Source organism: Bombina bombina, chromosome 4 (genome assembly GCF_027579735.1).
Source record: "Bombina bombina isolate aBomBom1 chromosome 4, aBomBom1.pri, whole genome shotgun sequence".
NCBI classification, from domain to species: Eukaryota; Metazoa; Chordata; class Amphibia; order Anura; family Bombinatoridae; genus Bombina; species Bombina bombina.
The window spans coordinates 613128365-613141846 of NC_069502.1; the positions used below are offsets into that span (position 1 = coordinate 613128365).

At 36.4% G+C, this 13482-nt stretch overlaps 1 protein-coding gene across 1 annotated transcript in view; it reads left to right on the top strand.

The window, feature by feature from the left end:
- The first annotated feature begins 6541 nt into the window (after positions 1–6541).
- ARMC2 (armadillo repeat containing 2) overlaps positions 6542–13482 on the top strand; it is a 349446-nt gene continuing 342505 nt past the window's right edge. The window contains exon 1 of the mRNA XM_053710618.1: positions 6542–6618. The gene's annotated coding sequence lies outside the window, so the exon portion shown is untranslated. The remainder of the gene's footprint in view (positions 6619–13482) is intronic.

Sequence of the window (13482 nt, forward strand, 5' to 3'; positions counted from 1 at the left end):
TAGTTAATATAGGTATTACATTATATATATTAACCCTAATTATATTAGGGTTAATATAGTTAATATAGTTACTATAGTATTTATATTAACTATATTAACTCTATCTAACCCTAACACCCCTAACTAAATTTATATTAAATTAATCTAATTCATTTATAAACTAAAATATTCCTATTTAAATCTAAATACTTACCTATAAAATAAACCCTAAGATAGCTACAATATAATTAATAATTACATTGTAGCTATGTTAGGGTTAATATTTATTTTACAGGTAAATTGTTCATTATTTTAACTAGGTATAATAGCTATTAAATAGTTATTAACTATTTAATATCTACCTAGTTAAAATAATTACCCAATTACCTGTAAAATAAATCCTAACCTAAGTTACAAATACACCTACACTATCAATAAATTAAATAAACTACAAACATCTATCTAAAAATACAATTAAATTAACTAAACTAAATTACAAAAAAAACAAACACTAAATTACAAAAAATAAAAAAAGATTACAAGATTTTTAAGCTAATTACACCTATTCTAAGCCCCCTAATAAAATAATAAACCCCCAAAATAAAAAAAATTCCCTGCCCTATTCTAAATTAAACAAATTTCAAAGCTCTTTACCTTACCAGCCCTTAAAAGGGCCTTTTGTGGGGCATGCCCCAAAGAATTCAGCTCTTTTGCATACAAATACAATACTCCCCCCCCATTACAACCCACCACCCACATACCCCTATTCTAAAACCACCCAAACCCCACTTAAAAAAGCCTAACACTACCCCCCTGAAGATCTCCCTACCTTGTCTTCACCACACCGGGCCGAACTCCTGATCCGATCCGGGCGATGTCTTCCTCCAAGCGGCAAAGAAGAATTCTTCCTCCGGCGATGTCTTCCTCCAAGCGGCAAAGAAGAATTCTTCCTCCGGCGACGTCTTCCTCCAAGCGGCAGCAAAGTCTTCATTCTTCCGGCGGCATCTTCAATCTTCTTTCTTCGCTCCGCCGCTGCGGAGCATCCATCCCGGCCGACTACTGAACTACGAATGAGGTACCTTTAAATGACGTCATCCAAGATGGCGTCCGCCGAATTCCGATTGGCTGATAGAATCCTATCAGCCAATCGGAATTAAGTTAAAAAAATCTGATTGGCTGATTGAATCAGCCAATCAGATTCAAGTTCAATCCGCTTGGCTGATCCAATCAGCCAATCAGATTGAACTCGCATTTTATTGGCTGATCGGAACAGCCAATAGAATGCGAGCTCAATCTGATTGGCTAATTGGATCAGCCAATCCGATTGAACTTGAATCTGATTGGCTGATTCAATCAGCCAATCAGATTTTTTTAACTTAATTCCGATTGGCTGATAGAATCCTATCAGCCAATCGGAATTCGGCGGACGCCATCTTGGATGACGTCATTTAAAGGTACCTCATTCGTAGTTCAGTAGTCGGCCGGGATGGATGCTCCGCAGCGGCGGAGCGAAGAAAGAAGATTGAAGATGCCGCCGGAAGAATGAAGACTTTGCTGCCGCTTGGAGGAAGACGTCGCCGGAGGAAGAATTCTTCTTTGCCGCTTGGAGGAAGACATCGCCGGAGGAAGAATTCTTCTTTGCCGCTTGGAGGAAGACATCGCCCGGATCGGATCAGGAGTTCGGCCCGGTGTGGTGAAGACAAGGTAGGGAGATCTTCAGGGGGGTAGTGTTAGGCTTTTTTAAGGGGGGTTTGGGTGGTTTTAGAATAGGGGTATGTGGGTGGTGGGTTGTAATGGGGGGGGTATTGTATTTGTATGCAAAAGAGATGAATTCTTTGGGGCATGCCCCACAAAAGGCCCTTTTAAGGGCTGGTAAGGTAAAGAGCTTTGAAATTTGTTTAATTTAGAATAGGGCAGGGAATTTTTTTTATTTTGGGGGTTTATTATTTTATTAGGGGGCTTAGAATAGGTGTAATTAGCTTAAAAATCTTGTAATCTTTTTTTATTTTTTGTAATTTAGTGTTTATTTTTTTTTGTAATTTAGTTTAGTTAATTTAATTGTATTTTTAGATAGATGTTTGTAGTTTATTTAATTTATTGATAGTGTAGGTGTATTTGTAACTTAGGTTAGGATTTATTTTACAGGTAATTGGGTAATTATTTTAACTAGGTAGATATTAAAAAGTTAATAACTATTTAATAGCTATTATACCTAGTTAAAATAATTAACAATTTACCTGTAAAATAAATATTAACCCTAACATAGCTACAATGTAATTATTAATTATATTGTAGCTATCTTAGGGTTTATTTTATAGGTAAGTATTTAGATTTAAATAGGAATATTTTAGTTTATAAATGAATTAGATTAATTTAATATAAATTTAGTTAGGGGTGTTAGGGTTAGATAGAGTTAATATAGTTAATATAAATACTATAGTAACTATATTAACCCTAATATAATTAGGGTTAATATAGTTAATATATATAATGTAATACCTATATTAACTATAATATACTTAGGGTTAATATAGATAATATAGCTGGCGGCGGGGGTAGGTAGATTAAATTAGGGGTTAATCATTTTAATAGAGATGGCGGCGGTGTAAGTGGCTTACATTAGGGGTTAATAATATTAATATAGCTGGCGGCGGTATAGGGGGATTAGATTAGGGGTTAATAATTTTTATATAGGTGGCGGCGGTGTAAGGGGTCAGATTAGGGGATAGATAAGGTAGATGACAGCGGTGTAAGGGGTTCTAATTAGGGGATAGATAAGGTAGATGGCGGCGGTTTTAGGGGCTCACAGTAGGGGGTTAGTTTATGTAGATGGCGGCGGGGTCCGGGAGCGGCGGTTTAGGGGTTAATAACTTTATTAGGGATTTCGGGGGGGGGGATCGCGGTTGACAGGTAGATAGACATTGCGCATGCGTTAGGTGTCAGGTTTATTTTAGAAGATCGCGGTTGACAGGGAGATAGACATTGCGCATGCGTTAGGTGTTAGGTTTATTTTAGCAGCCAGTTTAGGGAGTTACGGGGCTCCAATAGTCAGCGTAAGGCTTCTTACGGCTGCTTTTTGTGGCGAGGTGAAAATGGAGTAAGTTTTCTCCATTTTCGCCACGTAAGTCCTTACGCTGCATATTGGATACCAAACTGCGCGGGTTTGGTATACCTGCCTATAGCCCAAAAAACTACGGGCGACGGCAGAAATATACGCGCGTAACTTCTAGGTTACGCCGTATATGTGATACCAAACCCGCACAATTATTGGCGTCGCCGGCTTTTGCGGGCGACGATTTTTATCGGATGGACCCCCATATATACTACACCAGTGACAAGGATAGGTTACCTTTATATACAAATAAATAGGATGAGGAATTAGGGTTAGATTATGATTTCAAATCTTTGATAACACAATCAAGTCCTCAGTTTCAGACCTGAATTCAAGAACAGAGTTTTAAAATAAAGGTGGTATATGACCTAAAACAGGATTTAAAAAAATAGATATATCCCCATTCAAATGGTATATGTTGGCAAAACTGTGGCATATGGGGTAATTCAGATAATATTTTATAGTCACTCATGCCCAATCTTGGGGACTTTTTGGAGAGAAGTATTCAACTTAATTTATAAAATACTTGGATATTATAATGTGAATAATTAGATTATAGCAATCTTAAATCAAAAATATAAAAATCTAATCAAATCTAAAACATGCATATTACAATTAATATTTAATTGTGCCAAATCTCTAAGAAACACCAAAATATAATGCATGGAGAGAAAAAAGTAGAGGAACATTTTCTCCTTAAGAAATACTTTTATTTGAAATTAGGGATTTTTTTTTTCAAGAGTGTGAAGGAAATTGGTAATAAAATTATTTATATGAAGTTTACATCTATGGAAAGAAAATGTATAGATAAAAGTGTGGTGCCCAGATTAGAAAATATAAGTTTATTAGACATGTACATTTAGCCTCCGACAAATACGGATTAGTCTTAATTTTGGCTGATTTAGCCATGCAACAGAATCACAATTAGATGAATGACTGGGGACTAAATGGGCAGAGTAACAAAACTTTGTTTGTTGCATTCATTTAGTTTTGATCATTACTTTTGGTGCAAGAAAAGGGTCAGGAAACAGAGGAAAGGGGGAGGAGCGGAGTTTGTTTGATTTATCAGCTCATTTGTTTGCAGTAATCTACAGGGGATCTGGCCATTCATGTGTATAACTTCATCTGCAAAATCCGGACAAAGTATTAATAAATGATTTATGTGAGGCAGGACAAGTCAGGCATTAAATGCCAAACAGGCTTGTCCAATCCATGTTTAACCTAGCATAGGGAGGTGAGAGACTTGACAATGCTCTGCCATCTATAATCACTTTCACATAAGCTTTTTAACATTGAAATTGTGTGTCACTCTCTGTTATTTCGTATTGCCTAATAGAACCAGTGACAGCTATTGTATTTATTTTAGATACAAATCCTATAGAAAGGGATAAGAAGGCGCCAATAGAGTAATATCGTCAAGGTGAGAACAAACAGAATGGAGGATAATACACTCACAAACGAGCGGCACTTGGATACGCCAGAACTTGCAAGCAAGGACCTCTTAGTCGCCCCACAGACACAGACAGCAATGGCCTCCAGCCGATCACGTGGGGACCTTCCGCCAATCGGGATCAAGCCAACACCAACGCCTTCCTATGGGGAATCCAATCACCACTGGCAGTGAAAGGGGTGTGTGAATTGAAAACACCCCCATAGGAAGGCGTTGGTGTTGGCTTGATCCCGATTGGCGGAAAGTCCCTACGTGATCGGCTGGAGGCCATTGATGTCTGTGGTGCCCAGATTAGAAAATATAAGTTTATTAGACATGTACATTTAGCCTCCGACAAATATGGACAGTCGCTTGCTGCCTGTGTCTGTCGAGCGACTAAGAGGTCCCGGCTTGCGAGTTCTGGCATATTCAAGTGCCGCTTCGTTTGTGAGTGCATTATCCTCCATTCTGTTTGTTTGTTCTCACCTTGACGATATTACCCTATTGCACCTTTTTATCCCTTTCTATAGGATTTTCATCTGACACTTACACTTTGGGAGAGCTGCCTGTGATTCGATCGATGTTCCTGGATTTCATATCTTCTACCCATAGCGCATCTCCATAGGGTGTCAATATCCCTATATTATTCATTGTATTTATTTTACATGTTTAGTGCTAGTACTAGACCACTTGTTCAAAACAAAAACATTTGTGAGCAGAATCAGATGTTTTCTTGCAGTGCTCTGCATCACATGCCTATTAGTGCTCCTCTTGGTAATCCCACTCCCAAGGTGGTAGTACCGCCCATCTGAATCATAACATTGCAATTTTGACTTTCCTTCCTCTTCCCCTGCACTGCTTCTTAATTTAACAAAAAGGTCACAATTTTTATTGAAAATGTTAATTTAGGAGAGAGAGCTACAAAATCGACATTTTGAATTCTCATTAATAGTTAAAGACAGGAATTTTTTGACTTCTGAGACATTAAACATCATCAATGTAAATGTTTTTCTATGTAAATTAATTCTGTTTTCTTATCCATTTATTGCAATTCATTAAAATGGGATGTGTTAAAATAAATTAGATCTTAACAAGAACTTCTGCATATTATGCAATATAACCCAGATACTCTATGGATATACGTAAAGCCCCTCACCAACGTTATTTTAATTTTAAGTGATTTTTAAGGGACGATTTTTAATAACAATTGAGTCTGCATGGTCAGGAACTTAACCCCCTTAATTAACTACACTTCATATATATAATCCTGTTGAAATGTGTTATCCATTTAAGTTTAACACATTATTAATTATGAGCAAATTATAAAAACAAAAATATTTCAAGGTGAATATATCAATAATCCAACTTTAAAGGGGCATTATACACCAATTTTCATATTACTGCATGCAATAGACACTGATCTAAAATTATTTTAAAAACTTCCATAGAAGCTCCCAGTTTAGCACTGTTGAAAACGTTAGGCTGGGACACCCACTAAAATGGTCTGGAAAGCAAAACGAGCATACAGTGCTTTCCAGACCATTTTAGTGGTCCCCTGCATATTAAAAGACCCTTTACACAAACAGATGCAAGCTGGAGAAGGTATACAACAGTTTTCTTCTAAAACTTTGGGGCTTGGCTAGGAGTCTGAAAATCAGCACAATGTTATTTAAAAATAAGCCAAACTATACATTTTTACAAAAACACTCCCAGATGGGCCTATATAAATGGATCATCTACAAAACATTTATGCAAAGAAAAATCTAGTGTATAATGTCAAACAATATAAACAAGTGCTGTACAACACATAATCACTCGCAAATTACTGGTGTGGGGGTAATAAAACCCTGTCTTGTTAATGCCTATCAGTATATCCGCTTTTATAACTGTTTAAACGGAGCAGTACATGTGCGTGATACCTGGTAGTAAAGCGTAACCTTACTCAACTCAGGTGTAATAACATCAAGTTGTATCACATTTCTCGTTGGACACGTGAATACGTTTGCGCATGCGCATGGTGTCAGCAACAAGGCGGACTACGAGGCCCCGGATTCCGGAACCTACCAAACCCGTTGTGTTCAAGATTTGCTAACGAGAGGTAAAAATAATTCTGTTACCGGAAATCTAGTGTAGTATGTATATTCGTATATAAATATGGGCATTGTGAGCTGTAACGCTAGATAGAACAGTATGCGTGTTTCTGGTTACCATGGTGACAGATCACGCTTCTGAGACTTGCTCCCAGCAGCCGCTATACTGACAACATAAAGGTAATAAATACTGTGTATGTTCGAACTGACTGCTCGGTTACCCACTATAAAGTACACATATCAATTTATTTTGGCTCTGAAATCTAGTAATATTGATGCATAAAGCACAGCTCAGTGGACACCTACTTATTAAGCGTTGACAAGGCAATCCAGAAAAATGGTATCATTGTCTTCACATATGTTTCTATATCCACACTCTTTTTTTTTTATTTACTCAGTAAAAAAAATTCTATCATTTATATAATTTTTTTTAAACATGTTGATATTTTTATTGTATGAGTAAATATGAAGTAATAAGTTCTTTAATTTTATATTGTTCCTATAAATTATTGACAAGATGCTTTTAAATGCAACCATTCTGTGCCAAATAGGTAGGTATTTTAAATACAGTAACCACCTAAAACTTTTTTTTATTATAAACAGTTGTATACAGTAACCACCAAAAACTTTTTTTTATTATTACAACTGTATACAACTGTTTATAATTAAAAAAAAAAAGTTTTAGGTGGTTACTGTATTTAAAATACCTACCTCTTTGGGCACAGAATTACATAAATTGAACAACTTTTTTTTGGTTGCATTTTTTTTATTAGAAACAGTTGTATACAGTAACAGCTGTTTTTAGTTAGTAAATTGTGGGAAATTAGTCAAGTGAGAAATCATTTTGTTAGTATTTTGTGTTTGCAGTTATTTTTCCATATTAGGGGCAGATTACAACAGGTGTTACTGCATATTTGTTTCTCTCTGTATCACTATATTCACAATATGAAACAGAGTGAATCAAAATATGTTTGCATTCACAGATCCATTTTTAATAATAATAATAATAAGAGTTCAAATTTAAAGTAATGGTAAAATTACGATAATCGCTATCAACTATAACACAAATAGAGTACATTCTTCTTAACGTTCATTCATAGTTTTCTCTAATTTGATATATAAACACGGTTATTAGCTATTAAAAGCAAAATTCTTACTGTCTATTTTTCATCCCGTTTTTTTTTTGTTTTTAACTTTTTTTTATCATGTGTTTAAATCCTCCAGTTGAAATTTAGTCTGTTAGGCGACCGTCACACTATGTCATCTACCCACTAAACAAACAGCGCGTGCGTGATTTCCTTTTTCATGTTATTGAACAACATGCTTGCTCCCGTGTTACGCATGCGTGGTGTTCTCATTTGGGAATCCCTTACAGCGTCATAGGCATCGACTAAACGTTACGGACGAGCGCATCAGTGTATTTTGGAAACTGCTCATTGGAAGTAAGTACCTAAATCTCTCCTTATTATATGCAATTAAACTATAAATATATAATGTTATGATCTTCTTCACGCATGCGCAGATCGGATCTCTCAGAAGTGAGCATAGAGTGGTGACGTAAGGAGCAGGTGGGACCGCCCTCTAGTATATTGAGTTATCGGAGCAAGAAGTCACAGATGGGAGGAGCGAATAACCATAAAATACAGGATTTTAGACATTGAAATATCTTATACATAAACATATTATACTTTTAAAAGCTTAACGATTAACCTAAAAAATGGACAGGCTGCCTAGAGATTGCTATTAAACAACTAAACTTTACCATCACTTAAAATTCATATGAAATAATCTCTTAACTTTAAAGTGATATGAAACCCAATGTTTTTCTTTCATAGGAGCCGGCCCATTTCTGGAGCCTATATGACAGAAGTTTAGCAAGAATGTTATCCATTTGCAAGAGCACTAGATGGCAACAATATTTCATGCCATGTAGTACCCTAGATGCCTTCTATTTGATAATAGAAGTAAATTGGAAACTTTTTTTAAAATTGTATGCTCTGTCTGAATTAAAGGAGAACATTTTTGGATTTCATATCCCTTAAAGGGACACTGAACCAAAAATTTTTTCTTTTGTAATTCAGATAGAGCATGCAATTTTAAGCAACTTTCTAATTTACTCCTATTATAACATTTTCTTCATTCTCTTGGTATCTTTATTTGAAAAGCAAGAATGTAAGGTTAGATGCTGGCCCATTTTTGAAAATAGTTTTTTTTTTTATATTGAAGTCTTCCAAATCAACACATAGGTAGTAGCAACATTAGCATTGTAGAACAGTGCAAAAGATAGAAATTACATTCAGCATAGTTGTAGCCTATTTCGTCCTTGTATAGAGACTACACAGGTTATCCATACAGTCTCCACAAGTTGGCTTAAAGGAAGACGTTCGTTATATTGAGTAGAACTCTTAAAGTAGTAATAGAAAAGAAGGAATAAAAGGATATTCCGTTTGAAAAAGAAGAGAAGAAAGAAGAAAGAAGAGAGGTAAAGAGAAGTGTAGATAAAGCACTCGTGGGTATTTCTAACTATCTAGTCCATTTTCCAAACCTGCCCTGTCTCTAAGCGCCCTTCTCGTTTGCATTCTCATTGAGTCTTCCCAGACTATCCAATCCTCCCATACTTTAAGAAATTCCTGTCTTTTGTCTAACAGAGAAGATGCTATAGTCTCCATTTGACAATAATATCTAATTTTGTTTATTATAATATCATAGTGGGGCACTGTAGTTTTCCAAAATTTTGCTATCACTGTTCTGACAGCAGTGCATATTATACCCACTAGTTGTAATGATTGCCTACTTTTACTTTTCGACAGGGAAATGTAGAAGGGCTTGTTCAATAGTTAGTGTAATTCGTCTATTAAAGATCTTACTAAGTAGCTCGGAGGTGGACTCCCATACTTTATTGCTATCGTGACACTCCCACCACATATGAGCGTATGTACCTTCAGCTTGGCATCCCTGATAACATTGAGCTGACCTTACTGCTTTAATGTCTGATTGATAATTCTTAAATCTGCTTGGGTAATTATACCACCTGTAAGCTGCTTTGATGTAATTTTCTTTTAAATTTGCACTAATAGAGCAGGCCATACCCTTTTGGATTATGGTTGCCCATTCTCCTGTGTCTCTGATAAGGTTGGTTTCACTTTCCCATTTTTTAATAAAGTATAGCTTCTCCGAACTTTGTTTCGAGTACAGAAATTTATATAGGTTAGAAATTGTACCCCTAATTCTAGAGGTGGAGTTACAGACTTTCTCAAATATCGTAGGGCTGTTTGGTGCTCTGAGTTTGCGGACTTCGTTTACCTTAGCTTTTAATTGGAGATAATGAAACCATGAGTGTGGTGTGGAAGGCAAGATATCGTTATATTGTTGAAACGTGATGACCTAAGAGTTTCGGAGTGCATCAGCGATTCTGTATAAACTTTTATTGGCCCATATCATATTAGCTTGGTTATTACGGCTGTCTGAGAACAACCATAATGGTGTCAGAAGTGACCCTTCTGGAATTAGCTTATATCTCTTTTGCAATTTGTCCCATGTACCCAAAGTGTGTGCTAATGAGGTGCATTTAGTCCAGAGACCTGGTCTGTCCTTTTTTAGGTGTCCAAAAAATCTGACATATTGGGTTAAGGTTTAACATATCTTTTTCTAGCTGAACCCATGCTAAATCACTGGCTGAGTTATGTAGGAGCGCCATCTGGGCTAATCTAGCCACGTTAAAATAAACTTGGAGATCAGGAACTCCCAACCCCCCTTCTGATTTGGCTTTCAAAAGAGTACTTCTGTTTATTCTTGCTTTTTTGTTAGCCCAAATAAATTCAAAGATAGTCTTTTGGACCATTTTAAGGTCTCTGGGAGGTATATCTATAGGCAATGATCTAAATAAATATAGCAGTTTTGGCAGTATTGCCATTTTACTGACAACCATTTTCCCATAAAATGAGATTTTATAAGTGCTCCAGATTTTCATTTCATTATGTAGATGTTTATATAACTGGGGATAATTAAGTTTATATAACTCTTTTAGGTCATATGGAATTAGTACACCTAGGTACCTAATCGCTTGGGTGGCCCACTTAAAATTAAAGTTGATTTCCAACAGTTTTTTGGTATGGCTGGGCAGATGAACCTCAATCGCTTCACACTTATCGTTATTTATTTTAAATGAACCCGACAGGGTGCCAAACTTTGACAGAAGCTCATATAGGGCTGGTAAAGATAATAGTGGCTTGCTAATCGTGAGTATGATGTCATCGGCAAATAAGGAGAGTTTGTGTTCCGTATTACCTACATTTATACCAGTGATGTCGTTTTGGTTTCTTATACTAGCTGCTAAGGGCTCAATGCATATGGCGAATAGGAGGGGCAACAATGGGCACCCCTGTCTGGTACCGTTATGTATAAATATTCTTTTGGATTGATACCCCGCTATTCTAAGATAGGCTGACGGATTACTGTAAATGGCTTTTATTGCTTTGGTAAAGGCCCCTGAAATCCCAAACGGCGACAAGGTTTCTAACATGTAGTCCCAATGAATACGATCGAATGCCTTCTCCGCGTCCAGTGATAGGAATAGAGAAGGCACCCTCTCCCTTGCTGCAAAGTCTACCAAATCTATTATCCTACGGATATTATCAGGGGCCTCTCTACCAGTAATGAACCCCACCTGATCATTCAAAATTAGTTTAGATATATGTCTGTTTAGTCTAGTGGCCATTATTTTAGTAAGAAGCTTAAGATCTAAGTTTATAAGTGAGATTGGCCTATAGTTTTTACAGTGAAACTTATCCTTACCCGGTTTAGGGACCACACATATTCGAGCCATTAACAATTCTGTTGGAATACTACCTCCCTCCATTATATAATTAAATGACTCCACCAAATGGGGAACCAAATCCACTGAGAATTTTTTGTAGAAGCTGCCCGAATACCCATCAGGTCCAGGTGCTTTATTGCTTTTAAGTTGTTTAATTGCAATGATTATTTCTTGGGCCGTAATTGGGGCGTTTAACTGGTCTAATGCTGTTTGTTCTAGTTTAGGTAAATGGCAATCTTTTAAAAACTCCTATATTTTAGTTTTTCTAGAATCTATCTGGTTTTTGGACAAGCCGTATAGGGACTGATAAAAATCAGCAAAAGAATTAGCAATCTGCAGGGGGTTATTAGTAGTGGAACCCGATGAAGTCTGAATCTGGGGTATAGAGGAGGATCTAGTAATATTCCTGATCTTCCTAGCTAGCATGCGGTCAGGCTTATTGGCGTAGATAAAGTATTGTGCATCAATTATCCTTAGAGAAGCTAACGCTTCTTCATCAAGTAACTTATCTAATTCTTTCTTTTTAGTTGCTATTAATCTAGTTAAATTGGGGCTTCTAGTCGCTATAACTTGTCTGTTGAGATTTTCTATCTCTAGTTTTTTTCCTCAATCTTCTTTTTCTTCTGCTTGTTTAGAATCGCCTTCTCTTGAATTAAGAATCCCCTTAGAAAAGCTTTGAAAGCTCCCAAGATAAATAAGGGGTTGGGAGTTGAGTTTTTATTATCCGACCAAAAGTGTCGGATTTGCTGAGTTAGTTTCTGACATATTATTTCATCTCTTAAAAGTGACATGTCTAGAGACCAGGCTCTGTCTCTAGAGGGGTCAAAGAATCCCCTCATCGAGACTTCTACAATAGAGTGGTCAGACCAACTGTTTGTGATATGTTGGCGTGTGTTGTTAGTGGACATAGGATCTGGCTAACAAAAAGATAGTCTATTCTGGAGAAAGAATTATGTGCTGCTGAAAAGTATGTGTAATTTTTAACTCCCATGTTGTGTAGTCTCCAGACATCCAGCAAATTATGGTCCAATATAAAGTCGCTTAGAATTCTCTTGGGGGGGGGGGGGGGTACTTGTAGGGGGAGATCTGTCAATTTTGTCATTAAGTGTCAGATTGAAGTCTCCTCCTAAGATGATTTTATATTTTTTTCAGGAAGTTAATATCTTACTGATCTTGGCCATAAAGTGTCCTTGGTTTTCATTAGGGGCATATATGTTCCCTAGTATAATCGAGTTACAATGTATTTTTCCTCTAAGTATTATAAACCTACCCTCAGAGTCTCTAATCACCTCCTCCTCTTGGAAGTTCAGTGAAGCATGCAAAATAATAGAAACCCCTCTTTTTTTCTTGTGGCCAAAGGAATGATATTGGATCGGAAAAGCCGAATCCCAGTATTTCGGGTGTTGTGTAGAGGTAAAGTGGGTCTCCTGCAGCATTATTATATGTGCCTGCTTACTTTTGTAGTCTGCAATAGCTTTTTTCCGCTTAATATGTGAGTGAAGTCCTCTGATATTATGTGTAATTATTTTAACCGACATAGTGAGTATACTTTAGTAAGCAAATAAATACCATAACAGTGTTGTACCATCCCCACGTCACACGATATCTGAAATGTTTATACTCTCGGATCATCCTGTTCTTGCTTCCTAAGATCTGCCACCATTTTACATCATGCCGGTCCATTTTTGGTGAACAAACTGGGTTGTGCTTGCTGATTGGACAGCACAAATTAACTAGTGCTGTTCATTGTCTGAACCAAAAAATTGCTGGCTCCTTAGCTTAGATGCCTTCTTTTTTAAATAAAGATAGCAAAGAGAACGAAGAAAAATTGATAATAGGAGTAAATTAGAAACTTGCTTAAAATTGCATGCTCTATCTGAATCATGAAAGAAAAAAAATTGGGTTCAGTGTCCCTTTAAATGCATATGCCACATTGAATATTTACTGTGATTTAATTTACAGGGCATATTTTAAGAAAAAAAACCTACACATTTGAGATAGAAATATGTTGTTCAGATACTATTTTTTTAACACTTTTTTTGACATATACGTTATC